Source organism: Bombus vosnesenskii, unplaced genomic scaffold (assembly GCF_011952255.1).
Source record: "Bombus vosnesenskii isolate JDL3184/JDL3185 unplaced genomic scaffold, Bvos_JDL3184-5_v1.1 scf7180000013264, whole genome shotgun sequence".
NCBI classification, from domain to species: domain Eukaryota; kingdom Metazoa; phylum Arthropoda; class Insecta; order Hymenoptera; family Apidae; genus Bombus; species Bombus vosnesenskii.
The window spans coordinates 4,183,646-4,211,577 of record NW_022882924.1 but is presented as its reverse complement, the minus strand read 5'-3'; the positions used below and the strand labels follow the sequence as shown (position 1 = coordinate 4,211,577).

Sequence of the window (27,932 nt, the reverse complement as noted above, 5' to 3'; positions counted from 1 at the left end):
AGAGTGGAGGAAATTTCAGCGGCTGCAGCTCGAATACTTCCATGCGGTGACTGCTTACATCTCCATTCAATTCTAATTTAATTCGTGCAAGTGTTTATGGAAGTTTATATATGTCGAGGTTATTGGATGTATGAACAGAGGAACGCGTGGATAAATTCTAAAGTAGAAAATATATTTTAATACAGAAGCGTAAGTACAACTAGCGATATAATTTGAACTGGTCCCGATCCGCACGCTAACAATGTTACCCTGTAACTGAAAACCCCGAAGCCATCGTTGCCCGTCTACTGTCTATGGTCTGCCTCCGTCCCAGTCTATTGTCTATTCGCTGTCGATGGCCTCGGTGCTTGAGAAAACTAAAAAGACCGGATGTAGAGTTTTCTTAGAAGTGATGACCACTTCAACGATATACAACTTCGCTGCAGCGTTTTTAATTGCGATTACCGATCGAACAACGTAATACGAGAAGATATAAGAAAGATAGATATACAACAGTCGAGATCGCTATATTCCGATGCATAAAGTATAGTTGAGCGCGGACTAATCGGTATTCTACGTATTCAAGTCGTAAGCCCTTGGACAGGAGGGGAGCAACATCTTACGCGATGCAAACGCTTTGGTGATATGCCGATATAATGGGAAAATTATGCGTTTCTCTTTAGAGCGACGATGGCTTTAATACCCGTCCAAAGATGCAGAAATATCAGACTCTACAGGAGACGAAAGTATGAAATGGATGGCACGGTGAAAACAGTCAGACTGGAGACAATATCATGGGAAACCGTATTTTTATCATCTTGATGCCAGATGTATCATTTCTATACGTACGTTTACGCTTACCTCCACTTTATCATAATTTCGTCCGTGTTATTTCTTAACGGACATCGTGGAGAAATAACGCGAGGATAACGTAGGGCGACGTAATGAATTCCTAAAAGAAACTAAAGTAAGATATTTATGCGAAATTGCCAGGTATGTAGACAAGTGTCCGAATGTATACTTACGGACGGGAATGTACACAATCTCGCGCATAGATCCGTTCTTCTACCCGGGCGATCACGTTCAAACTTCGCGTCTTTCCACTTAATCGTTTTCTTGGCGAATCGTTGGAATTCCACGAATTTCGAAACTCTGTTTAACAGGCGATTCTCTGGCGACGCGGACCTCTTAGTAGGAAAAGGAAGGAAAGTTGCGACTTTATCGATATCGCGGCCCCCTTTGGATTATGTCGCTTTTCGTGGAATATCGTCGATTTCGTATCAGAGAATCGACGCGTTCCGCCTGTCACCTGTCCAAACATTGCGAAATCATTAGATCGGTCGACCGCGTTCCACGGCTATTTTCGAAACGGCACGATCAATTTTCTTCTGGAAATACGACCGGATTCGGCTGGAATCGACGAGGCGCAGGGTTCGTTGGCACGAAACACGACCGGCGTACGCGATTCATTTGCATGGCAGTTTGGAGAAACGTATCGACTTGATTAACGACCATGTGCTTTCGCGCGCTTACAGGTGTTCGTATAGATCGCTGCAAAGGCGTCGATCGCTATTGCGCGAACAAACAGGTGTGCCTGATCGGAGCACGGTTTCGTTGCTCCTGTCACGCGCTCTCCGTTCCACAGTTTCGTCAAATTAACACGCATCCGCTAATTCCGTGACCCAGACTCGGCTCGTCGGTTCTCAAAAGCCACGAACTCGCGCTAACCGCGCCTATTTCCCCAGCAGAGGGGCGAAAAATTATCTGAAAAATCGGTGGAACTGGGGGAACGCGTCTTACGCGCTTTCGTCGCGTCGCCCCTCGAACAAACTGAAAATCGCGGTTGCTCGAAATTGAACGTAGAAAGTAGCCTAAGAACGAAAGGCGACCGAGCGGAGTTGGAAACTTTAACGCGTACGATTTAGATATTTCCGTGGCAAGCGCAACCGCGTATTTCGCGTACATCGGCCAACACGCGACCTAATTTTCCATAATTTCGTGTAATTTCAGATAGCGACCGATCCTCCCATAATCTGTGGTCCTCGATACGAGGACCATACTTCCGAGGTTTATCCCCCTCGTAGGGACGTTAAAATATGACTTATTTGCTATGTAACCCGAAAGTTACAGCAAATTGACTTATTGCTTGGACGTAATTGAATAAATAAATAAATAAATATTGTATATATATATAAATAAATAAATATAGTTTAAAAGCTGGGTCTACTTTATGTGTCTAAAAATATATTGCACATCTCTATGGAGCTTCTTAAGACATTCATAACAAGCGTTTTAATTGTTTTATTTGCGATACCCATTAGCTTGAGGTTGTATTCCGTGGAAGGCGTTATGGTGCCACGGCTGCCCAAGACCACCGGTATCACTTCTCCCTTGCCGACATTAAATTTTGCCTTTAGGTGTTCAAGACATGGCTTATATTTATTAACCTTTTCTTTCTCCGCTCGCGCGAGGTAATCCTTATTCTCGTAGCGGACGGTAACGTCGACTACGAGAACCCTTTCCTCGTTTTTAATTACGAGGTCCGGTTTAAAGAGATCACCCCCCACTCGGAGCGTAGGTTCGATAAATACTTCGTTTTTAGTTCGTAGACTTTCGGCAAGGGTTAACTTAGCTTCGTCGTGCCTCTTCATCCTCAGGCCCTTGGTGTACTGGCACAGCCCGAGTATATGACCAAGCGTCTCGGGCTGGGCTCGACATTTTCTACAGTTAATGTCCAAGTTTTTGTCGACCCGTGCCAGTACCGTTCTTGTTCCAACAGTGTTGGTCCTGAGTTTGAGAGCATCAATGAATCTAGATGGCTTGAGCAGTTCATATTCCTCAAGCCACACGTTGCCAGTTTTGTTTCTCGAGAAGTCAGATACGCCTTGCCCCTGACTTCTCAATTCAGCCCATCTTTTTGTGTGTTCTGCTTTGAGTCTCTTTCGGGCTCTTTCAATGTAAGAACACCGGACCGAACATCGCGCGTACATCGGCCAACACGCGACCTAATTTTCCATAATTTCGTGTAATTCAGCGAACGAGCAGCTGAATTACCGCTTACGCATTGGTCGTTCGGCGCCGAGTAATCGTTTCGCGCGATAAAGCACGTTTAAGTTGTAAAGATAAACCGTGATTTCCAGGTTTCTCTGGACGAGTATCCCGCCGTATGTACAGTACTACCGTGTACTTACGTAAATACGTTCCACTAGGTTCCCGGAATCTTTCGTTGCCCGCGACGCGTGTAACGCGCGTGTCGAGCCCGCGATTCGCACCGATCCCGGTTTACCCGCTTTGTCGGCAAACGCTGTAGTCGGTGAAGTTCAAGGTCGTTGGATCGCGTCCGCCAAAAATACAGCTTCTCGACGAGTCTGGAAACGATAGCTTCGCGACACCGCGTGCCATCCGTTGTGCCAGCCATCTTTCGCCGAGAACAACGACGATTAAATCTTGGCGCGGAAAGGCTGCCTCGATCGTAAAGCTTTTAACAGCTCAACGAGATCTCTTTATTTGTGACAAATGGCCGGGGAAGGCACGTAGAGGGATGGCGTAAAGGGGCGAGGAGGCAAGGGAGGGAAGAACGTGACCCAGCATCGAAACCATATCGCTCATAATCTCTGTTTGGTTTCGCGGCAGAGAATTCGATCGGATCGTCGTTAAGATAACTAATTTATCGTATCGACGTAGCACCGCGAACAGGTAGAATCGTGGAATCGAAGTAACGCGGCAGAGCGCGACCCACGTTCGATACGCGTAAATTCTTCGCCCTGGACTAGCCGCATTGGTGGAATACGGCGGCGGGAAAACGTAAAAGCGGCGAGAAAGCGGAGAGAGAAAGGGACGAATTTCGAGGTTGCGATCGCGTTATATCGATCAATCTAGTTCGACCGGGATTCCGTTGGATCGTCCGAACGTGCGCTTTTCTCGACCGTTAACGAGATACCGGCACCGGCAATATCGACGCCTCGATTGGTAACTTTAGCGTAATCTATTTACCAAATCGTGCTGGAACTTTGTCAGGGAATAACATCGCTGGATATCAGACGCGATAGAAGATATAGGAGTAGAAGAGGCGAGGAGAAGGCGAGGAAAGCAAAGATCGGAAAATCACGAGTCACGTACGCCGGAGAATTATCGACTGTCAAGTTTTCTAATTAGCGTCGCGCGGGACGCGCGCGCGTCTTCCAAGTGACAGGCCGGTGACTAACCGCAAAGTCGCATCGATACCGCGCCGCCGTCAACCATCCGACGAACACGTACACAACGTGGAGAGCGTCGGTTTCAGAAAAACTTTCGGAATCATTTAATTAAACGAGCAGCGAGCAAATTCGAGATAACGGCGTAGCTGGAGCAAGCAGTTGCCACGATAACGAAGTTTCGACCGACGAAACGATAGATTCCAGAGAACTTGGAAGGAAGCGCCGGCTGGGAAAAGAGATTATCGAACCGACCGGCCTATTAATTACCGGAGTTGCAGGGAAAATTTCCACGAAAGCGTGGTAGGGCAGTATCGAAGGAAAAGAGAAATAAAGAAGAGAGAGGTCGACGACAAAGTCGATGGCGTTAACACGGCATAAACGTCCAGAAGTGAACAGTCGCTTTTCCGCCGATTACGAAAGGTGAGAGGCATCGGTCGATCTTGGACGATCGAAGGAACACGACGCGAATCGTGGTAAAAGCTGTGTCGCGTCGCAGTGCCGCGAGAAAAGAGAGGCAAAGTTGAGAGGTTTTGTTGGAGCGCGATACGTACACCGATAGAGATAGAGCAGCAGCAGCAGCAGCAGCAGCAGCAGCAGCAGCAGCAGCAGCAGCAGCAGCAGTAGCAGCGAGTATAGCGCGGTATTTCGAAAGTGGAAGGAAGAGAAGCAGAGGCGCGAACTAGAGGCGCGAAGCAGAGGAAGAGAGGAAGAACCGTGGAACCAAGTTATTAGCGAACAGCGTCGTTTCTAGCGTCGGTGTGAAAGAGTGTTAATCAGCAGCAACAGCGGCGGCGGCGGCAGTAGTAGCAGCGGCGGCGGGATATAATGGCGGTTCGTTGAAAGCGGGAACGCACGAGGGAAGGTCACGACGTTGGTTCGCGAGACAGCCTGGTATGACGTGACGAGAGGAAAACGCTTTGGTGCACTTCCATCGCGAGTATTCCAGAAAGGAAATCCACCATGAGAGCGTCTCGAGTAGCTGCGCTGTTGATCCTCTGTTGCGCCATCGGTGAGTCGAGTTTCTTAATACTAGCGCGTTTCCACGCGATTACCGTTTTTCCGATAATTTCTTCCTCGAAACAAATCCGTTTACGTCGAGGCCCCTCTCGAGCTTCTTTCGCTACTCTCGTCGAGATTTCTCGACCGATCGGATCCATAGATCGCCACGTTTGCAATAGGAAAATGCCGCGAAGCGAGTCGTCCGACCGCCACGCGCTAACTTTTCCAACCGTGTCGTCATATAGCAAATTGATTCAATCTCGAATGATTGCCGCGCGTCACCGATTCTCGCGCGTCTCGTCGATGCTCGCCGTTACGGACGGACACTCGTATCGTAAACCAAGATTAATTGCACTTTCACGGTCGATCGGCGTCGCAATTGCTTTATAAAAGAAATTAAATTGTGATTTATACGTCTGATTTCGAGCGTGGTTAGTGGTGTGTTCCTTTTAAGGAGTTGCTCCAATCAGGACGCCGTTTTAAGGCCGTTTACTTTCTCGACCGTAAGATGTAAACTCGTAGAACGCGTAGCCTTGGCGGACGCGACCGCGAGCGTACGCGCGAAATTAGGTGAAAGCCGGTTCGCAAGCGAAAAGGTAGAATTTCGTTGGAAAGACGAATACGTGACAACGATCGGCGGATAATTAAATTAGCCGTTAGGCGCGGGGGTACCGACGGTTAGAAATGTCGCGTCGTTTCACGCAACCTTTCGATAGACCGTAGAGGCAGCGTTCGAGAGGCCACGTTCGCCGAAGGATAAATTTAAAACGAACGAAACACGCGCGCTGCTGCTACGTTTCGACTCTCCGAACCGGCACGGCCTATGCTCGAAAAGGTTAAAGATCGATCGTCTCGGCAGATACCGCACCGGCGAGTCCTCGCTTTACGTCCGTCTCTTATCCGAGTAACGCAGTGCCGCCTCGCGTCGTCGTTGCCCGAATACGTCGAATAAAGTCGAAACAACCTTGTGTACACGTAGCCGTATTTAATCGCCAACGAGATATACCCTTCCGCGACATATTCTCTTCTCGTAGGAAGATACACGCCGCGTACAATTGGAATTACCGTCGCGCGTTCCTCCTACCGTAATTACGTCAGTTACAGTGCTTGTTGCAGTCGCTAAGGAAAGTCGGTTCCGCGACGTCGGTGCGGTGACGCGAGATCGCGACGTAAAAGCGTAATCCGTTTTAAAGCGGAACCGCCTGAAACGTTCTGAATGAAAAGTTGCCGGCCGGTTTATCTACCGGTGAAACAAAATCGTCGATAACGTTCGTCGATTCGTTCCTCGTCGGAGGAGTAGCCTTTTTTTTTTTTTTTTTGCTGGAATTAGTCGACGGAGCGACGAATCTCGGCGATCGTAACCTCGTGTAATTGGTACGGTGTTTGATACGCGCGTCTGTATGCGAGCAACGATTCTTGGCCATCTGTGTGTCCGATTTGATTCGCAGATACGCTCCGCTTAAAACGTACGATTTGTTGGGAAAACGGACGATCGGTTCTCGGAGAGGGCATCGGTTCGGCCGAAACAGAGCAGCACCGTCACGTTCCTACTCTTGCCACCGTTTAACGTTTCGTTGCACCGCGAGATCGATGCTCGTTAGTGGGATCGCGTGAAATCCGTTTAAAGGATATACCGTACAGTAACGATAGGTTTCTCGTTGCCGCTCCTACGATCGATATTATTCGCTGCTTCTCGCCGATCGATCGAAATAGGAGCTTACGCTCACCTCGATGCGATAATCGGCCAGGCGTTGCAGGCGTCTGTTGCGAACATCCTCGTACAGCGTAAAAATATTTTCACGTTCCGCGTCATGCATATTTTTACACGGCGCGTCAGTCACACGCGAGCGGTCGGCTTTCGGCTGCGCGACGTTAAATGCGACCCGGTGAATTACCACGTAAGGAGTATTGGATTCTGCTGCGTTCGGAGCCGAGCCGAGCCGAGCCGAGCGCTTGATAATACCGGCAATGGATCTCGGATTTCGCTTCGGCTCGCGTAACGTTTCGTGCGGAACGCGTCAAGTGGAAACGAAACTGGAATAGCTACATCGAACACGGTCGAGCCTTTAATCCCGTTTTCTACTAATCCTGTTTTTCCTCGCAAATGCTCGCCAGCCACGTTCGCCCTGTTCCGATCGTATTCGACGCGTGCGAGCGTTTAACGCGCCTCTCGCGGGATCGGCATCGAGAAAAACGAACGGAAAGAAGAAAGCGAGTGGAGGAAAAATCCTTGTTTGCGATTGCCCGATGGCTTACAGACGGCTATAACTCATGCACCGGTGAAACTTTTGCCAGTTTAGCGAGCGAGCGAGAGAGAAGAGACCGAGTCGCGTTGTCAGGCCGATCGATTTACGATGAAAATAACGGAATCGGTAGCTTATGGGTCGGCGGAAGCAGCGAAAGGAAAGTGGAAAGAGCGTAAAGGCAGTCGATCGCGAAAGGTCGATCCATGGAACTTTGTCGTCGACATCGGTGAGAAGTGGCGGAAAATCGTGTAAGGAGAAAAGTTGGATCGCCGTCTCCGTCGCTTCCACGGACAATGGATTTTATCGTTGGTTGTAATTCTCGGTCGTATCGGTGTACGCTTCTCGTTTCTCCTTTCCCTCTTTCTCGTCCCCTTGCTCGCAACTTTTCATCGCGACAGCCTGACAAACGCGTTGCCACCAAATTTCCCGTTATCCGAACTGCGAGTTCCGGCGAATTTAAAGAGTCGTTAGCCGAGGTTAAGTGGCGCTCAACGAGACTAAACTAGTTCGATTCGTCGAAGCGTTATCGGGCGAAACGAAAGCAGAATGCGCCTGCCTCTGTACGAGCAGGTTGCCCGGCCTCCGTGTCAGCTGCGATAACTTAATTAGCGGATCGACGCAAATCGGATTAATGCGTCTTGCAGCTGCACGATACCAACAAATCTTGGTTAAACTCGGTATCTTAATGGCTTTAAGATGTCAGAACTGGCGCGGCCTAGTTTGAGGTTTCCTTCGCCAGGCCGTTTGTTGCCGTGTTACGTTTGATACGTCATAAAGGTTCGCGGAACAGCGAGTTTCCTCCTTGTCAGACGCAACGCCACATCGTAGCGCGATACTCCGGATATCCTCGTTTCCTCTCCCGTCGGCAGAGATCATCGAGCTTTCGAGAGTACGGGCCGGTTCGTAGAAAAATTAAGCGGCTTTTCGGTGGAACGCGTTCCACCTTTCAATCGTCGCACGAAGGATCGTCGATCGAAACGCGTCGGCAAACTTAAAATTCCATCTTTGTCGACCGAACGATTACGCGAATTCGGGATCGGTCGCGTATGACTCGAATCGATAATCAACCGGTGTTAGGGCGCGGTGGTCGAGCGATTCTCTAAAAAATCGACCCGCGGAAACAACGCACGGCTAAGAGTCGTTTATCGTGCTTCGGACCTCGGTCATGTACCTTTCTTGAAAGCCAGAATTCCGTTCGGTGGTCTCCGGGCTTCGTTCCTATCGCGAACCCAACGATTATTTCTCCACGCGTCGTTCGTCTCGTCGTTCGCTCGTAGCCAGTAGCGAATCGTCAGCCTCTCGACGTTCCACGCCAATCTATTTTTCGTCGAAACGGAACCATCTTCCCGTGGTATCGCGCGGTCGCGTTTGAACATTCGTCAGCAGGCACGAACCATTAAATCCGACCCGATTGTTAGCGAGCTGCTGCCGTTGCAGCTTGAAAACGTGTACAGTACTCGCCGTCACCGTCGCCGTCTCCCTCGTCACCGGCGTCGTCGTCGTCGTCGTCGTTGTCGCCGATGGCAGAGTCGGACGCGACACTCGTTCGTTCGTTACCGAGGGCCGACCGAAACGCGAAAATCACGTCGTTTTTAATGCCGTTATCGCGTGCCGTTCTATCGTCTCGTATATATCGTTCCGTCGACGAATAAATGTTGCGGGAAGGAAGAGAGGCAGCGCTTTATGAAAAGTATATGGCACGAGTTGTCCGATCGTAGGTGAATCGCGATCTCTCGAACCGTATTTCAAGCGTACGCGAATGAAAGAGCGGCAGAGAAGAAGCAGAGGACGGCGGAGGTGGCCTGGCGTGCACAGACTCGGTCGAGTCGGAGCGCTGGTTTTATTGCCAACAGTCGCGCAAGATAAAAGACCCGAGAAGAAAATGCGAAAAGTTTCGCGATGTCGGATACGCTGATGCTTCTTCGGAAAGACCAGCCGCCGTTATAACTGCGGCGAAGAGCTTGCGCGTGTATCTACGCGAAACGGCGATACTTTGGGAAGCGGCAGCCAGTTTCGCGATTTATAGTGTCAGCCTTTTAAATAACTCGCGATAGAGCGGGCGATATAAATCACGGCCGGTACGCTCGGTTCTTCTTAATTTTCCAGCAAACTGTTTAACCCGGTTTGCGGAAACGCGGCCAGGCAACGTCGGTCGCCGACGCGCCACGAGGATCCGCAGATTCGAATCGGCATCGTTTTATTTCTCGAAAACGCGTAGACGGAACGCGTTCGATATCTCTGCGTATCGACTGGCTGTCCATTCTGGAGAATCGCGGGAGCGTCGGACGCGACGGTTCGAGACCTCGACGGAGCGTAACGTCCGTTTAAAACGCATCGAAAGAGATTCGGCGATGGCGGCGTCGGTCACTGGGTCGAACGAAATTTTCCATCGGCGTGTTCGCCGATCGAAACGAAAACGAAACAGCCTGCGACTGGTCGGACACGGTCGACGCGTTCGTCGTGATACGTCGTCTCGTAAAACGCTCGTTGCCGCGATGCGCCACACCAGTGCGGTCGTGGAATGCGAACGTTTCTCGACCGCGCGAATGGCGTCCTCGTAATCGATCGCGTCCGTTTTCTCTCGTTCCTTCGCTCCTTTGCCCCGCGATCGTTTTCCACGAAACCGACTCGTTTATTTTTCGTCGTTTTAATCGATGTTTATTCGGCCGGCCAGATAGGATCACGTATCGAGGACACGACGCGGGTTATCGATGTAAACTCGTTCTTGTATTTCGTTTATTAATTACGTCATGGTTGAACGACGGCGTCCGGTCTCTCATCGAGGGACTCGACGAAAGAAAAACCCGTGGGTAACACGTTCTTGCTATGGTTAAATAGCGTTTAATCGCACCGGGACCTCCGGTCGTTTATTAAATTTTTTAATCGATGCGGGAGAATAGCGGCCAACGGACTTATGCAATAGCTTGACTACTTTGCATAGAAAGAAGGTTTAACCCGAGTTATTTCTTCTCTTCACCTTTGTCCTTATTGCTCTAGTTGGATATTTTTGAAACGAAGCCGTGCGTCCGATAGTCGTTTATTTGTTTATTTATTTATTTATCTAATCGGCTTTTCCGGTATCGGATACACGAGCTGATATAAAAAAGATCCAGCGTTAAATATAACGACGATTTTTACAATCACGTCCGAGATATTAACGGACGCTTCGAAGGAGGTTACGGGTCCGTGAGAAACGATTTCGCTAGCGTAGTTCGCAGTCGAGCAAAGTCTATCGATACGATCGAAGTGAGCCAAGTGAATGCGGTTCCTGTGTCGTGCGAAAAACTCGCTGCCGTCCTTTTTCGATGGAACAATGGTAGGAGGATGTAATTGGAAAGGTAATCGTTGGCTGTTAGCGGTTTGTCCGGCGGTGCGTTACTCGCGGAATCAGCGAAATCGAGTACCGTTTGCAACGCGATATTTGTCTTTTCCGCCACGAACACGCGTTATTCGCTAATGAGACACCGATGCGACGATAGCCGTGTTCTGGCCTACGTTCGCCCCGTCAATTAGGGTAACACGCGGCCTACACGCTTGATTTATAGCGGATAATGGACGAAAAGAGCGTGGAACGCGGATCGTCGAGGGCAAATAAACCACAACCTCGACACCTGATTCTCCTATAGACATGGTTCTGTCAGCCGCCACCCGACTATTCATCATCCTTAACATAACCGGCCGCTCGCAAATCGATCACGTTTACTTGAAACGACGCGACGTCTCGAGCGACGTACCCAAGTATGCACTTACTTGGCTATTGGAAATCGAACGTCGAATACGATCAAAGATGTTACCGAAAGGGAATTCGGTCGAGAAGTTGCGAATCGGTTGTTGGAAACTTTTGCATCGATCGACCGGCGCGAAGCAAACACGAGCAAACTGGCGTCGGTTCGCGATTCGACGAAGGCACGTTTTTAGTCGCGGTCAATTTCAATTTCTCCGTCGCCGCGTCTTTTTCTCGTCTCTTCTCGTTTTTCGTGGAAACAGTCGGCTTCGAAAGGTTCGACGAGGAGAAAAGTTTTGCCCTGCGCGCCGATAGATCGCAACGTAAAAAGAGGACGACAACTGTAGGCTACAAGTAGGAAGAAAGTTAACGATCGAACAGGCAACGAGCGTCGATGGGGCATCCAGTTTTCCTTAGTTTCTCATCTGCTCCAACTCGATCCTCTTCCACGATAGCCGGACTATCGTTTTCCTTCGGTTCTGGAACGTCCGGCAACGTGGTCGAACCGATGGTCGTCGTTCGATAAGTAGGCTAATTTGCTGCGAATTTGTAGCCACGCGACAAAGAAGAAAGCAGCGATCCGAAGCACTCGGTCGATCGGATCGGTACACGAGGGTCGAACCTTGAGATAGAAGAGGGACAACGGCTAAAAAATATTCCGGAAAAGCGGCAGCTAATCGCGAAGCTATCGGCACGATCCATCGCGGTCACGAGTTCCGGGTGTAGGAGAGGATAGAAGGGAGAAGAAATAAAAGCTGGATCGCGAGTTGGCTTAACGAGGTAGAAGAACGATAGGCGGGGTCTGGTTGGCATCCTTCTTGTCACACCAAGTGCTTTACCGTCTCCTTTTCGTTCGAGAGGATACGCTTGGGAATGGAGATATCATCTCTCGACGAACGATAGTCAACGGAACCCAACCGGTAAATTCAAGTGCAACGAACTGCCTTGTTTGATTCGAAAGTCGCGATAAAACGGTTCTCTCTCTCTCTCTTTCTCTCTCTCCCCCCTTATCCTAATCGTTGTGTTTTTCGTTCCTCGCGTTTCGCATTTCGCTGTAGAAATATCGCGACAATTACGTGTACGAAGACGGAGTTAACCCGCTCGGTGATTCGTACGCGAGAATCGATCGCTTTTGGAAGCTCATAACGCGTGAATCGCGTCGATTCGACAGCATTGTAAATACTCGATGAAAGACTACTTGGTCGAGCATCGAGAGCAATACCGCGACTAAATAACGTCGGTGTAGAGGGGACGAGTTTTTCGACAGCACGCGTTCCTCCGCTTATCGTTGCGTCGGTTTTCGAACGTTTGCAGTTTGGTCGAGTTCTCGTCGACGTAGAACGGCGAACGTTCGAAAAAAGAAGAGAAAAAAGCGCTGTAAATAAAGAACGCGTCTCGGCGTTCTTTCGAGTCGCGCTGATAGCGACACGCGCGAGTCGTAGCAGTTTTATTTTCGAGTGGCGGGAAATTCGGAAAATACGCCGCAACGGAAAAGAAGAAAATATCAGAGTTGTCAGCCAGGAGCGATACGCTGGATTTTTCTCCACGTGTTCGAACAAATGAAACGTGGCCGGCTCGTTGGTCGTTTTTCATCTTGTTTTTTTCGGTCGCGTCAGGAATTTATTCGATCGCGCTTTTTCATCCAGTTTCGCGACGCATCGCGCGCCCAAACGACGTTACACTGTAGCCTAGAAACGTCCGATCGACGGCGTCCGATCGTGCGACATAAATTTGAAAGTTGGTGGGGTAGAGTGACGCGTAACCGTATTAATAACGGGTGAAAATGTAGTTTTCGACGGGGCAGAGAGGTGACACGACTCGCGCATACATTAATTCGATAAAGCGCGATGTAACGCAATCGTTGCTCGGTAATTGCGGTCAAATCGGACCAAACGTTCGTCGCGCTTCACCGAGGGTCGCGTTTTCGCGCCGCGATCTACAGAATACGCCGTTCGACGATTTCGCATCGATCGTTGGACACGCGAATCGAGTCGGATTAATCGGTGACGATTTACAAATGCGACGTATCGCGCGCCGTCCGCGACGCGTTCGACTTTCCTGCCGCCAACGAAACTGGATTTCGTCGATAAGAGCGGTTTTTCCTGTCGACGCTTTCGCGCTAGTCGCACCGTAGAAACTACAGAGTGGCAGATACGCGATACCGATACCTTCGGACAGCAGTGGTTGGAATGCGTTGCACCAGCAACTCGGATCCGTCTCCGATAACTTGGATTCTCGCGTTACTGCTTCGTAGAGAAGCCGCTCGCGAATCGTTGCTTCGCTTATCGAGTAGCTTCGGATTAAACGACCGACCGAACGAAAATATTTTCGCGGTGACGCGCAGTCGGAAGTTGGCGTATTAAAACGAACGTTGTATTACTCGCTGGTTACTCGGCTGTTTCTCGCGCGACGATTCTTCCGACAGCGAAACTCTCGAACGTTTAGAAAGCTCCGGTCGAGAGCTAAAGGACGAGGGGAAATGGATCTTTCCCCTGGAAGAATACTCATCGCGTTGCGCTTCCTGGTAATCGATTTAACCTTTGCGCTCGAGGCCTCTTCGCTGGGCCCTGCCTCCCAACTCGAGACGATTTGCCGTTTGTTCGGTGTACTCGTTGCAAACTTAAAATGATCTCATATACAAATTAACGTAAGAAACTATCATATTTTAATACTTTTCGCACGTTTGTATCTCGAATCTCTGTACCGTCGAGTACCATGCGTACAAATGGAACTTGGTCGTTTAACGATGAAAGATCAAACCTATCTCCGCTTGAGCTGATTTCGCTACCACAATCCATGCTCATAGGGTTCATAAAATTTGAAGATATCGCTATCGCCGCGACTGCCAAGCTTGGACTGACGCTGATGACGCAGCTCGATCCGTGATCACGGACCGACTTGAAATAAGAAAATCTTATGGCCACACTAAGCGTATCGTTCTACGCTTCGAACGATTGCACGTAGAAAGCTTAGGAAGCCATTCGCGAGGAAGTTGTATCGGCGTGGAAGCTTCGAGTTCCACAGAAATCAAACCTAAATAGACGTCGTCACCGCGTCGAAGCAAACGCGACGACCGAGAGAGTCACCTCTCCGCTGCAAATGGTTAGATACGTATATTTCTTTTTATTATTATTTAATTTGCACTTTACATTTTATCCACCTGGGCATTCGGTAAATGGGTAAATGCATATATGCATTAAAAAAAAAAAAGAACAAGTTTGGACGTACAGAGGCGGAGATATTTAGCTCGCGGCTTTTGATAGTTGGGTCGCCTTTGCGGTGACCAACGCGGCGACCGGTGCTCGCTCGTTCTCGTCGTTATCGAGATCAATTACGAAGTTGGCCGTAACGCGCACACGGAACGTTAACGGTGCAATCGTTGGTCGATGGCCCGTTCACAGTGGCGGGCGTGCTCGCGGCCCGAGAAATAATCGCGTCGTAACGGCACCGGTTTGCCTGTCAGCGCACACCGACAAAAGTATATCGCGAATACGATTTATCGGACGTGAACGAGATAAGGCTCGAGAGAAGTCTGCATTGTCCGTGGCGAGGCGTCACGAGGCTATTGATTTTCGGTCGATTCAACGGGACGGATTATCGCCTGGCCTGGATAGCACGCCAGAGTATCGCGATACCAGCAACTCGCGCTCGATTTTTTCACCTCACCCTCTGCTTCTTTGGCGCCCGTGCGCGTGTTCCTTTCGTTCGATTTGAAAATTATATTTCTTTTTCCTTTACGATCGATCCACGACGAACGCGGTTGGGTACATCTCGATGTATCGAGTCGTTCGCAAGAAAATAGAAGTTGGAACACCCGCGGCGGCCACCTGGCCTTGCTCACCCTCGACTAGCGAACAGAGGAAGCTTCGAGAGACCGAAAGGTGCCATAACGCGAGTCTTCGTCCACGCGGTGTGTGGGCCAGTCGGCCCCGACGTCCAGCGACCGCGAACGTGCTCCGTTGTTTTTCGCGTTATCGTCAACGTGGACGTCAAAGCACGGGAGTTTGGCAGGTCAAAGTATACGGAATATACCGCGAACGCGACTGCCTCGAACTCGTTCGATCAGTTTTTTTACACGTTTTTCTTCCAAACGAGAAAATTTCAAAGAGATTTCCCTCGAATATTCGCAGTATCTTGCCGTGCTTTTACGCGCACGAAAGTCGATCAAAAATTTGGGGGACCATCCACTTTGGTATTTGGAAATTTTCGATCGAACGTTCTATACGTTGCACGACTAACCTTACCTGGCCCGCCAGAATGTCCGGTCTGAGAGTCTAATTTGAAATTGTTTTTTCGTTCGTCTAACTTAACGTAAATTCTTAGACAAAAAGAAAAAAAATGGAGAAATTGATTAATCGGGCGATTACATAAAGTTAGACGCAAGATTAGTGTCGGGACTTAAGACTTTTTGCCACCAGAGGCCACCAAGCGAATCTCCGATCGCTTTTCCAATATCACCGCGTGCAAGAAAAAGCGTTTCCACGCGTTCGTCTCTAATTACACCTGCTTTACGAGCTATACGGACGTCTAATTAGCCGCACGTCTCGATACATCGATATTTCAAATAAATTTCGATAAAATTATATCAACCGTAAAATGTCTTTGATTATCCTGCTACTCGTATCGGCCGGTTCTACTGGGTAGGCAACTAAGTGATTGCGGATTTTGTCGATACCACTCAATGACAAAATCCGCAATCACTTAGTTGCCAAGCCAATACTTCGAAGCATCGAACGAACGCTAGAGATTGAATTTTGTTGGAAAATTTGGAATATTCGCATAGGCAATCGTCACGATCGAGTTGATGGGTGTGAACGTGGCGACGAAACGCGAACGAATCGGACTCGTGGAGATCGACGATGACAGGTCACGCGCGCGCGTTTCGAATCGAAATGAACGCTCGGTCGTCGTCGGTCGTTGCTCGTCGACCGTCGACCAGCGACCACACGGATGGGTCGCGTTCCCGTTTTATCTCGTCGAGCAGATTCGTGGTCGGTTCGGCGATCCGTCTTCTCGCGATCGCACGAAGAGAAAGTTTCGAAAGAAGAGAAAGATCGGAGCACGTGGCACTTAGGTGTTTCAGTGGGAGCAGCAGCGAGTCCTCTGTTGCCGCAGCGCATACGTTTCCGCTATCGCTCTTACGTACGACCATCAACTTGACTTTCATGAGTCGCAAGTAGTCTCTCGAGCGTTAACTTTTTCGTCTAAACTTTTCGCGCGAGTTTCCTCGCTCGCTGCCTCTCGTCTTGCACCTTTCCACTTTCTTCGGCGGGTCGCGCGTCGCGCTCGCCTTTGCGCGCGTCCGTCGTCGCACGAGTCTTTCGTCGAATTGCACGCAGCCGGAACTTGGACGGACGACGACGCGCCGGCCAACTTTCGAGCCTCGATCGCCATTTCCCTACGTTCTCCGTCGTCTGTGTAGGCGCGCGATTTATCGTCCAAGGTTTCCGGAGTAGAGAAACAACCGTCTGTGGTCGTAAACGCGCGCAAGTAAATACGTATCCCGGTGCGCGTTATGCATCGCGCTCGAATTCCTCTTCTCCGGTTCGGTTGGCAACGTTGAAATTCGCAGGTTTCGAACGGTAGCTAGTCTGGGAAATAATTGGAGCTCGGTGCACAGCCGGTTCGGTATTTTCCGAAACGGCTGCTCGTAATTCCATCGTGGGCGGTTCTCCGCCACGGTACAGGGGAAACGATCGTTTTCGTTCGTATTCGGAGCGCGTTTCGCGGCCGCATTAATCTCCACGTTTATCGGCAAGCTTTAAATTCGATTTCGATTTCTCGGCGCCAACGATTCGCCGCGGCAAAAGGGGGAAACTTTCCCTTTTCGTCGACGAGTTAAGGGCTTCTCCGCGTGGTCGAGTGCGGAAATGGGACGGCCGATCGTTTTCGCGTAAATCCTCGGGGACGAGAACGGGCAGAAACTTTTGCTAAAATTTCGATCGGCGTCTCGTAACCGAACTGTTTTGCAGCTTGTTAGCGTTTTCCTCACGCGCGTCACGTCGCGCCAGCTGCTTCGCATTTGTCGTAACCCACCGTTCGCCGCGACGTAACCCACGACGTCGCGTTGTCTAATCGCCAAGACGATTCCGTCTTTTTCGATCCGATTCGAAAATCGCCGCGAAGACGCTGCTAGCGAGCTCTCTCTGGGCCATGGGCGACTGGTAACGACGATAACGCGTCTCGGCGTCGAGGAAACGAGCTCGCGAGAGCAGGGGGAACGAAACGATTGCGAGGTGAGTAGTTTGTGGTTATAGCGTTATTGCTCGTGTATGTGTCGCCCCTGGTGTATAGGATTTTGCGAGATTTTTGTCTTCATTCGGGTTGGCTTCTTCTCGGTTAGGAATCGTGGAGAAAAGATCGGACTACGAGTGCCGGGATTTGAACCGGGTCTGCTGGAACGTTCGTAACCAACGACTCTAACCGCTACTCTGTCGTCGACCGGTCGATGATAGGGTCTTTGGAGTGCAAGCCACGGGACAGAAACCGTTGGGAGGTTTGCTGTCGAGTGCCGCTGCAGTTGTTTCTCGAGCGTTCCGATCGCGAGAGCGGATTCTTCTCGTCTTTGCCTCTTTGCTACTCGTATTTACCTTACCTTTGTTTCGCGGGCAACAAAATTAAATCGCGCGACTATACTTCTTCTACGAGGGGAGGAGAGAACGACAGAAGGACGAAAGCTAGCGACAAGGACAAGAATCTCCTTCTCCTTGTCGAGAGACTACCTCGAACGAAGATAATCGCGGGCAAAGTGGCGAGGCGTTTGACGAGGCGATGGAACGGCTCGGCCTCGATGTTTCTGCTTCTCGCGCCTCGCTTTCCGGTGTTCGTCGCGCGACGAGTCGTCGACAAACGTACGAAGGGAGACGCATCGCGTGGCCGTCGCGGAAATGAGCACGTCAAAAAGAGGAAATTAAACACCGAAGACGGATAAACAGCGGGCAAAGATTAATGCTCGATACGTGGTACGCGACGATACTTCCGATCCAATAGCGCGGCTTGTAGCTCGCTTTGCTGTGCGCGCGGGTCACGACTCGTAACAACGTGGAATCGGAGAAACGACTTTGTTCGGATTGGATTTGCGAAGCGTCGCTGCTGAATTCGTGATCGCGTAACTTTGCTCCGCTTCCGAGACAAATTTATTTGTTTATTCGCGAGGAGAACGAATCCTTTGTCGTGCATACGGTGCGAGGAAAAAGAGGCGAATAGGCGAAAACACGCGTTATGAAAGTAGAAAATGCGAAAGAAAAAAGCAAACGTAAAGTTTAGACGCGTGTTCTTCCTATATAGGCGAGCGTGTCGAAGAACGTTCGAAGGAATCGAGAGACCGACCGAACAGATCTCGATCGTCGAACGTACGCCGTCAAAACGGACAGCTATGCGATTTACGCGATTAAAATAGCCGCGTGGGGGACGACGTTGTTCAGGACGCGGTAAATTGAAATTCCTTGGAATTCTAGAAGCAGCGTTTAGAGAGACTAGCTGAACAATGCCAGGACAATGTATAACAGCGTCGAATATCTTACGGGCGACAATCACACCGAACGTCGTCCTTTCACTGCTCGATGGCCAAACACTCGAGAACCGCGACGTTAAACGCGAGCAAAAGGAGACGTACGACAGCAACGATGCTTATCACCGACTCTCGACAATTTACATCGAATACTTTCGATTTCGTAACTATGCTATTTGCGTTAAGGCTACCAGATAAGACGACCGTGTTCGAAAATCGGTCTAGTCGGTAGCGGACGGCACGAAATTCCGAGTATGTCGACGCTACGAAAGAATTTTCATACTCTGAACGGATAAGCCCTAGAGACTTGAAATAACGAGACTCGTTTGTTTATTCGTCTATTTATTTATCTACGTAGGCGCATAAACGTACGCGTGTGTTTCTCCACGGGAAAAACCCTCTCGAGTAACATCGGCTCGCAGCGTTAACGACGAGTCGCTCGAAAGAGACACACGAGATAATTGCAGCGAAACGCGACCGACAAATTAAACACTCGTATCTGAGCCGGATATTTTTTCCCGAATGCCGCCACAGTGCGCGACGCAGTCGTTCTCTCGTCTAGCAGGTCGTGCGATCGAGTCGTTATCGCGGCGGCGTTTATCGTTTCGCGACGCGAATCGATTACGAAACGCGAAGATCGCGGCCGAGCGGTGGCGAACGAATTTAGAAGGCGGGACAGCGCGCGAAAACGAAGCGGCAGCGAGCAAGATCGTGCGCGTATAAGGCTGCGGTGCGTTTCGTGGAGAGTCGAGGTCGCGGCTAGCGGTTTTCGTTTGGCCGACAACCGGTTTGCTCGCAGCCGTCTGACGTCATTCTACCTGCATGCGATTTTAAAGCGGTCGAAGGACGAGCGAGGCAGGTGAAAACGTGGCCGCGCCGAAAAACGTAAACACGCGAGTTTTCTTTTAATAACGATGACGCGATCCCGCGAAACAGATCCGACCGAATTTCGCGATACGCGTACGTACTTTCATCCGGGTGCCATCGTCGCATCTTTTTCTTCGAAAAAAACAACGCTCCTCTCGAGTTCTCGCGGCAGGAACACGCGCCACGTTCTATCGTCTCGGTTGGCCGTTACCGCGTCCGATTCCACGACGAACGTAAAACGTTGGTTACGTCGGCTCGAGCCTCGTTTCCGTAGGCAGAGTTTGCTCTGCCTACTTTCCAATCGGTCGACTCGGCACGCTGATTCGACGAGACCGCGATCTTCTCGCGAACAGAAGTTCCATTTGCTTATTCACGCGCGCGTATGAACGTAGGTAGGTACATGCATAGGCGAGAAAAAGCCTTTGGAACAACGTCGTAATTCATGCGAGAAGTGGTTCGGAGTGTCGATAAGCGACCTCTTGGAACAGCACATCGTAGTTGCCGAAAAGATCGATAGACCGCGACGGTACTCGCGGCGCGATTTACGGAGGCGATCGATGCGACTAAACCGGATTAAAGGGTGCGCTGTGTGCCAGGGAAAAATAGCGAACGGCGCGTGATAAGTAGTCGTAATCGGAGCGCAAAGTATCGCCGGTGACAGCAGCTTCGGACAACGAACACGATTGCGGAGATGTTAATGTAAATTAGTAAACTGTCGGACGTCACTCGGCCTTTTTCCAACCTACGGACGTTATTTCTCGCCGGAATAGACTCGTTCGTTGCGAGACGCGTTCCGCGTGGGTGAGCGAACAGTAGGCGATTATCCAGCCAAATACGACGCAGCGAGGGAACAGGAAGCAGCCAGGGAGGAAAAGACGAGGGGAAAATGAGATGAAACGGAACATAGGGGACGGAGCGTAACGGGAATTCCGAAAATTCCAGCGCCCAAGAGCTACCGATTACGACGTCCGAAATGAATTTTCTAATTAAGATTCAGTCGCGTTGCGCCACGCTTTGCTCTCCACGCTTTGCTCGCGACCCCTTTGCGAGATAATATTCCCCGAAACGTTCTTCCACCAATTGTCTACGAGGGAAGGTAGACGCAAGCGTGGTTCGTTGACGCGTTTTCGGTGTCTAGCGACGCGAGTCCAACCGTCCAGACGATCGAAAGTAGTCGTTGCACGATCGAGGGAACTCGCCTTCTTCTTGCTGCGTTCCGACAGTCGGAGTTTGGCCAACGAACAAACGCGAGATGGACGTTTTATCGCGATCGATCGCTACGAAAATACGCGTCGAAGCATCGACGTTTTGTCACGCGTACGAAATTCGGCTCGTTGAACGACGTCGCGCTCCGTTGCGTCGTTGCGGTAAAAAGGCGGTGGTTGGGCAAAGACGCGAAGACGACCGGCATCCGGTTCGCTCGGACCAGAGTTCTGTAACTCGTTCCCCTTTGCTACTTGCTCGCAATTACTTCGGCCACGATTTCCCTAATTATACTGGGCTGTACGGTCGCGGGAAGAGGGAAGGAGAAAGAGAAAGAGAGACAGAGAGAGAGAGAGAGAGAGAGACGATTGTAAAGGCGAAACGGAAACGGAAAGGCAAACGGGGCATGATTTCTGTGCTACGGTTACCGCGAAGGATCGTTTTCTCGAGAAACGAAGTAGCGAGCAAGTACGAAGCAGCGAAACGAAACGGCCTTTGACGTTTGCCGAAAAACACGTGCTTAACGTTTTACGCGGTTTTTACGGCGTAACGTGTGCTCGAGCATCCGTACACATCCGTAACTGGAATGAAACGGGCCGTGCGAGGTCGCAATGCGGAATAAAAGGTTGGCGAATCAATCGTACGGTGAACCGTGACGTTTCATCGTCGTTCCACGTGCCCTTTTTTTTCGCGCCCAGAAGTTTAATCTCCGCTTCAAACACAGAAATGATACTTTGCCCGTTTATAGGCCGCATCCGCAGTCCGAATCGTCGGCTTTTGGAATCGTCGATTCTCTCGTTTCCGACGCTATTCGCCACGTTACAAACTTTATCGCATGCTAACGCGTTTGCTTTTCGGTTCGATCGTCGACCAGAATTTGAATTTGTTCGATGCGGTGACCACCGCAGAAAGCGGTGGATCAGCACCGGGGGAAATTGATCGGACAGCTGCGTTTGCATCGTCGAGACGAAGCTCCGAACGACGGAGCAAACGAGTAGATTTGTACTACGCGTTTCGCGGTCCGACCAACGTCTTTGCGGGCGATAACGCGGGACAGTTCGTATAAAACGTGGCGAACACGTTCCAACGCGCGAAGTACGCACGGTACGGTCGTCGATACGACGCGTGACGGCACGGGTCACGGAATTTTCTGGACACAAAGCGCGACGCCGTCAAAGCGCAACACCGACGTGTCCAATGTACCATCGATATCTTCTCAATCCTTCCGCCGAATTCTCGAAAGAGCATACACGTGCCAGCCGCGACGGCACATCTACCGAATGCACGCTAGTGGGGGAGATATCGAAGGGCAACGAAGAGAAGAATCCGTCCGATCCGGAACAAAAGGGCAGTCAGTCTGTCTTACACCGTTAGATGCATAACTCCTCAGTACCATTGCATAGAAACGCGTCGAATGATCTCTCGGTGTCTGTTGTTACTTGTTGTTTCCAGTTATTCGTTAATCGTATCTGTTAATCGTTTGTGGCGGATGAAAAGAGGAGAGTTTGCGTTTCGTCCCGGGACTGCCGGTGGACTCGTCAGTAAGGCTATGCCCGGTAGTCCCTGCCTTAGACGTAGAGGGAGTCTCGCTAGGTGCGGTATCAATCGCTCGTATATTCGACCGCCTAGCGATCCGCCACATGTTATTTGTTGACTCTGACTGTTAATCCGTTCTTAATAAATAATCGATCGTTAAGCACACCAATCCTCACACACCCATCGCGACACACCACCTCGGACGAATCGTCGAAACGTACGTTTTAAGAACGAGACGCCGCATATATTCGTCAGCGACATTCGTCGCCGTTAGGCGATGGCTCGTGTCCTATGTCGTGTAATGTAAATCCATCGTAACGCGCAAGTTTAACCATCGGTTGCGGATTATTTTCATCGACGGTGGCTGTTCCGAGCAAAACTCGGCAGATGGGATGAAAAACACGTTGCCGTCCGTTAATATCGATCGCTTTGCTAATTCGGTCCGTGGCAAAAACGTCGTCGATCGTCGACGTTCCGTCGTATTTCCGTCGCTGAAGAGAAGAGGAACGCGAGAACAGGCGTACACCCCGTAGACGGCGTAACCGCTTTGTTCGCACATGGGATTATAGCAACCCGAGTAATTCCGTCGGATTAATCCGGAAGTAATACCGCGACAGGCCGATAATCGCGCGTCACGAGTTCTCTAATGAACGTCTGAACGGACAAAATCCGAGATAAACCGGTTGTCTCTATAAACGTCGTCTACGTACTCGTAACCGTGCCGAGTGTCGTCCACCTTCCCTCCAAACAATCCCTCGACGATCACCGTCGTCCTTGTCTCGAATTACGTGGCTGGCCGATCGCGAGAAACGCTCTGGATCGAGTCGAATCGCGGAGAAACTCGATCAACGGTCGGCGAAGCGAGAAAACGGTTTTTACGCGTAAGATCGCGTTGCGATCTCCTTCGTCGCGAGAACTCGTAGAACGCCGTACGAGAACGACACGAAGAGAAGAAAGCGGAGAAAGAAGACGCGAGAAGCGACGGAGCGACGTCCGACGAACAAACGTCGGCTCAGCTGATCGACTCTCTCCGTGTTTTTAGCGCATCCATGCACACGCTGCGGCTATTAGTGGCCGCGCGATTAAAACGGGTGGTTACGCGAGCATACCGGACAGAAATAAACGCCAAGCGAAACACGCGAACGTATCCTTCTCCGCTGTGCTCTTTGCCTCTCTTTGTTTCTCTTTCTCGTTCGCCTCCAACCTCCTCTCGTCGCATCCTCGCTCCAATCTTTTCTCGTTTAGTTCGCGATCGAAGCTACGGCCACGTAAGCGCGCTTATTATTCTCCTTCTTCTTCGATTTGCGTCCTTCGCGGCTTCCTTCGTTTCCGCTGCTTGTACGCTCGGACGACGCGAAACGCAAACCGCGCGTCGATTTCGTTTTTCGATCGAGCACCGATAGCTTGCCACTTCTCGAGAACGTGGATGAAATCGCGGCGAGAATTTCGCCGATTCGTCGAGTCGCGTACGATCGATCTCCGCGAGTTGGAAAGATGGACGTCGAACGCTGGAACTGGACGAGTTGTTACGCGTCTATTATTAAGCCGCTGCGGCGTAGCGAGGCGAGGCGCGCCGCGAGCAACGCTCGCATCATTCTCGAAATATTTGAACCGCGTCATCCCAGACGCCAATTATTTCTGGTACTTGTTAAAAGCCCGCGTACTTCTATTTTTGTCGCAAAGTGTCCCGATATCTGTTCCATGACGAGCAAAAGTATCCTTTCCGTTTGCCGGCTGCAATTTTCCTAATGTAAATTACTTACGTCGTCGTTGGCCCCGATCGAATTAAATTACATTTCAGCGCTAGTTTCCGTTTCTCTCGTCTCTCTTTCTGCCTGCCTTTTTTTCCTCCCGCTTTCTCTCGCTGTCTGCCGTATTTCACTGTATTTCGCTGCAATTTCCTCTCTCGTCGAGGAGACTCTCGCGATATATTTCACGGTTAATAAAAGTACCGCGGCAAACTAGAACGTAACAGCGACTATTTAAAATTATAATTAAGAGCGGTTGTTGGCATTACCAAGAGCGGTGTCAGCAAGTCGAAACGCTGGTTCGGTACGCCGCGAGACTGAACGTGCCCCGCGAATTCGCCCAACGGCTCTACGCAAACGTTCTCGACGCCGAAACTCGAAAAATCGACCTCTTCTCGTTATCCTCCCAGCCGTTTATTTGTTTTATTCGTTCGTTCGTTCGTTTGTTTATTCACGGTTATATACCCTTTGGTATACGCAATTTAGACGACAAACAGCCGGTTGCAGACAGCGACGTGTCGTAAATGTTACGCCCGAAGGAACATCCAAAAAAAAACCCATCTAATTCACCGAGTTTCGCAAACTTCACCTAATCGTAGTTATTCGGTTTGCGCGGTTACTCTTGCAGGTTGTACGGTTTCTTACAAGTAAGTTTCCGGTCATGAAAATAATCTGTTTCTCGAAAATAATCGCGCGATCTCCGACCGCGCACGAACGTCCTGGTTGATCGAGACGTTGTTCGATGCCGGATAGGATATCGATATCTCGGTGATTTTAATGGTCGGAAAACATGGAGAACCGGACTGGCCCGGGTAAGAAAGTTTCCGCAAATTGCACGGATGAAAGGTAACGAGGAAAAACGGAAAACTGAGACTCGACGATGTTGCGTTAATAGAAGAGGGAAAGGAAAAGGAGAAGGAAAAGGAGAACGACTGGTCAGCGGTACGGCACGTACTTGCACGTACACGGAGAAGAAGCAGAAACGGCTAGCTGATCTCGCTTTAACGAGCCTGTCCCTGCCGTGGCATGGCGCGCCGCACCGGTCTCGTTGCCCCTTTGAAACCGATGCTACGGAAAGTTTTATCCTGCCATCGAAAACCACCGAGCAAAGTTGTTCGGCGAGCTCGACCGAGCGGAGAAGCTGCTCTTGGCCTTTCCAGCTGCTGACGATGCTGCCTCCTTTCTCGACCGAGAAACTCCGATTTACCGATTCCTTTTTCCAGAACAGGACACCGTCCGACCGAGTCGAATTTTCGTTCGTACGCTGCGCCTGATCGATCGTCCGTTCTCTTTTCGCGCGCACGGAGAAAGACTATACTTTCGAGTTTGCTCGCTACGCTACTGCGAAAGATCGTCGGTTCATCCGGAAAGACGTTTGGAAATGGAATGCGCGTAGTAACAGAGGCGGTTGGTCGAAGGGACGATCGCTCGGGGAAAAAAGACGTAGGAGAAAAGAAACGGCGCGAGTTCGCGTGTTTGTCACGGGACACAAAAGCGGAGCGCGAAAGCCGCTGGTGTGCGCCGTTGATAGAGAGAAGACACGCGTGCTGTCGGAGTTTTCCATTGTCGATTTAGCCCAAGATATTCTTCTCTCTTTCTCTGTTTCTCGCCATGGGATACCGGCATTCGAAGAACGCGAGATAACATCGAAGGTAATTTGTGGTATTCTTTGCGCCGTAGCTGTGCACCGGTCGATCGACCGGGGCCAATGTAGTACACGCGTTTACGAAATCGCGCAATCCGTTCGTGGAATTCGTTCGGCACTCCGCGGTATTTTAATTTATTCGATGCAGTCGATTTACTCGCCAGACAAAAATAACGTATTAGAGTAAACACGTTATACGAGTAGATAATTCTGGAATTATCGCAAATTCATGCAAATTCAATTCATAAAGGTACGTACTAGTTCGTACAAATTAAATTCGCTACGAGCTTTATATATATATATATATGTCGGAGATGAAAGGACATCGGGACTTCCCTTTTGCAATGTTGGCAAAAACCCCAGTACCCTAGTCCAGACTTTTACTGCAGCTATACTTAAATGATAAAAAATAAGATTTAACGTTCCAATCCGACTTTATGACGATGGGCTTGAGCTCTAAGTGACGTAACGGCCGACTGAACGTAGCCACGGTCACGGGAGGGACGTGTACCTGACAAGAGGTACGGAACGATTATATGGCTCTCCTTAAAAGCAAAGATTGACCCGAGAGGTGGGGAGAGGAATATATAAGGGAAGTTCCACTTGCACTGCGCGTGAGTTCATGCAGAAAAGTTTTACGTGTACGTACAGTCCTACGTGTATCTCATCGCATTCGTCATCATTTTGACGAATTTTGGATTCGTTATCGAACCTGAAGCCATTGTCACTGGTTTCGCGAGTGTCTAATCGCCAAGACTGTAACACCCTGTTACAAACTACACTTGTGTGTTGTACCACATCAATGGCCAATTCGCGCGAAGATTTGACGCCCACAACCTTGATCCCTGTGCTCATCCGACATATATACGTTAGGATGATGTACGATGCAAAAAGTTCTCGATTACGTGGCCACATTGGGACGAAACAATCTTCTTTTTCTTCTCTTCTCTTCTCACGAGCATTCCGAGTCGAAGCGAGGATTATAAACGACGATTCGGCGGCTGTTGCAGCCTCGGTACGTTCCTTATACGTCGTGATTCGTCACCTTCTAAACGTCGTCCGAGGTCCACCGTCTTCCGAGCGTTCCAGGAGCCTGTTTCTTCGGCAGTGGTCGAACGAAGAGGATTAGCGCGATGAGCTAGTTTCCGAAATCGTGGCTGAGGGACGAAACGTGGAAGAAAAGACACTGTCCATGTTCAAACCCTATGCGATCTGTATCGTTACGATACTCGTACAACGTTTCGCGCGGTTACGCACACGACCAGGGTCGTAATATCGCAGATTTCTCGCAGGAACGTTTCATTTAAAGCGATGGATAATTTGGGGTGAGCGAACGAGGCCGTTAAATTCTCTCGATGAAAGCCGCTGCGAGATGTCCAATATGCCAGCGCGGTTAACAAATAGGCGAGCGACCGTTCGATCGTCGCGTATCTGACCTCTTTCAAAGATACGCGGGAAAGTGTAACGGCGTGAAAAATTTCAATTCGAACCGACGCGTTTTCCGCTTTACGCGATCGTCTCTCCCCTTTGCCACGCGCGTATTTTCCGCGCGCGTTGTTCCGCGCTCGGACGAAATTTCGATCTCTTGCGAGTTACGAGGCTACCGGAACGTGTACGCTCGATCGATGTTCGCGTAACGCGAGTCGCCTGCAACGTCCCGTCGTTCTCTGAAATTAAGTTCCTCGACCCGGCATATTCCTCGTACTGGAGGTATCTTCTCGTTTGCAACGGAATTGCGAATTAAGTCAATGTCGACGTGGAAGAACGTCGAAGCGAGGCGTAAAAGAGTTTCCCAGACGTGGAAGGTGCACAGGATGTTGCCTCTCCGCGCGGATGACCGGCCGAGATGACGCAACCTGGCGAAATAGCGACAAAGAACGCCCTTATCTTTCTTGTATCGCGCCAAGGCCGACGACGCGACTCTACTCGTTAGAGCTCGCGCAATCGAATCGCGCTTACGAGCGAATCGATAATTATTGAACGTCCATGTATATAGATTCCGATTGAAATATCGACTCGTTGGCCAGATGGCCCTTGGTGGCTGCACGTCGCGTCCCGCCGTCGTATTCGTATTACGAACCGAACGATCGTTCGTCGACGAACCAAGGCCGCCAGATGTCGCGCGACCTCTGCGAATTTTCCGCCAAAAACCGGATAAAAAAACCGGTCTACCAGAGTCGTAGATCTTCTTTCCCGATGATTTTGACGATCCGGTTTTGCGGCGGTTCGCAACGACGATGAGAACGCGACGTGCCCGCAGCGTTATTTAATCACCGTGG

At 50.2% G+C, this 27,932-nt stretch overlaps 1 protein-coding gene and 1 long non-coding RNA gene across 2 annotated transcripts in view; both read left to right on the top strand.

Moving 5' to 3' along the window:
• The window catches only part of LOC117236020 (cysteine-rich motor neuron 1 protein-like), a 156,151-nt gene that overhangs the window by 62,400 nt on the left and 65,819 nt on the right, over positions 1-27,932 (top strand). The gene's annotated exons all lie outside the window — the stretch shown is intronic.
• LOC117236213 overlaps positions 1-27,932 on the top strand; it is a 43,340-nt gene that overhangs the window by 13,487 nt on the left and 1,921 nt on the right. The window contains exons 2-3 of the long non-coding RNA XR_004493815.1: positions 3,997-4,517; positions 22,224-22,227. This is a non-coding gene — a long non-coding RNA (uncharacterized LOC117236213). The remainder of the gene's footprint in view (positions 1-3,996; positions 4,518-22,223; positions 22,228-27,932) is intronic.